The sequence below is a fragment of the Otolemur garnettii genome, unplaced genomic scaffold (genome assembly GCF_000181295.1).
Source record: "Otolemur garnettii isolate 467f Iridium unplaced genomic scaffold, OtoGar3 scaffold00205, whole genome shotgun sequence".
Classification (NCBI taxonomy): domain Eukaryota; kingdom Metazoa; phylum Chordata; class Mammalia; order Primates; family Galagidae; genus Otolemur; species Otolemur garnettii.
The window spans coordinates 1,401,619-1,403,364 of NW_003852600.1; positions in this window are offsets into that span (position 1 = coordinate 1,401,619).

Consider the following 1,746-nt stretch of genomic DNA (forward strand, 5'->3'; position numbering starts at 1 on the left):
CCTCGAGGAAGGGCCTGGCGGTGGATCATGCCACTGGCACAGGTTCCAGGATATCACCAGAAAGCAGACTTAGGCATTTCCAAATAAACTGGGCTTAACCAATACGGAAAAAAGGCATCATGGTACATTTTACTGAAAATCACTGGCCAGTCACAGATGACTTGTGGACAGGTTTCTGTGTGTCGGATGACTATTACTAGTAAGAGTCATTGTAGGAGCCTCATCTGTGCACTGCAAGGGGAAAGGAGGAAATTACACGTCCTTGGCCTTGTCCTTTACTGACCAGGCCTGTGCTGTTACTTTCCCCCTGGCTCCAGGCGTGTGCTGTTAAGTTGATCCTCCTCCTTAGAGAAGCAGGCAGAGGAGCATGCTGTGCTGTGGACAGCGGGCTGGGAGGGAGGTGTCCAGGTGACCCGGTGACACAGCCACAGCTGCAGCTCCCTGTGCAGGTGAACAGTGGGTTCCCTAACCCTCCCCACTTTCCACTCCTTCCTATAGGTGGCTCATTTTAGACCTGATGATAGATGAAAAGTACATTTCACTAGCAATAGGGGAGTTTTTCTGTTTTTTTCTTAAGACAGAGTCTCACTATGTCGGCCTCAGTAGAGTGCCGCGGCATCACAGCTCACAGCAACCTCCAACTCTTGGGCTTAAGCGATTCTCTTTCCTCAGCCTCCCAAATAGCTGGGACTACAGGCACCTGCCACAATCCCTGGCAGTTTTTTGTTATAGTTGCCATTGTTGTTTGGCAGTCCCGGGCTAGATTTGAACCCAGCACCTCCAGTGTAAGTGGCCAGCGCCCTAACTGCTGAGCTGTAGGCACCACACAGTAGGGGTTTGATTCATCCAGTTCTAAAACTTTCAAGCTGCACCTCAAATCTCAATTTTACCTTTTTATAACTTTAAAAACACAGAATATAACAACATGTCTATGTTTTACTTTAAAAGTGACAGATTACAAAAAATTACAAATATGCACACAAGTAGCTGGTTTATTTTACTTTACAATCCCATTTCCAAAAGCAGACAGCAGGTTTTTCAGATAAAGTCAAGGTCATGCTTTGTTTCCACACGTTCTAGCCCAGCAGCGTCTGATGAAAGTCTGATGAGCCACAGGATTTTAATTTTCTACTAGCTACATTTAAAGAGGTAAGAAACAAATGGAAAGAATTTTGATAACATAGATATGACCTAGTGTTCCTAAAATGTTAGTATTTATACACAAACTGAATGTTTGCATTTTTCACAGTTAGGTCATTAAAGTATCTCAGGTTCAAGCACCTCAGTCGGGACCAGCCATTTTCTCAGTGCTCAGGAACCACCTGCCAGTACGTGGAGCTCTGAGGTGATAATTACAAAGTGAAATACTTGATAAAGGACAGGTAAACTAGATCTTGGTGAAATTAGGGATAGCAAATGTGAGATATGAAGTTGTTAAATATAAGAAATGCAATTACTGTTTTAATGTCCAGCGTTTTGTAATTTTTCTTTTTCTATAAAGGATAGTAAAAGCATTACAGTTTGCTATTTTTTTTACATGAAAGAAATTCTTAATTATATAAATAACATTTTGGTTCTTATTCTAGTGTGTTGTGTATTTTTTATGTGAATGAGCCATCCATCCCAAACACAGACATGGCCAGTCCACAATAGGAGTGCAAACATCAAACAGTTCCTTACAGAAAAGCTATGTCCTGTTTGGACAAGGGCTGAGTGTTCGTTTGGTGTAAGGTGCCACGTGGCAGG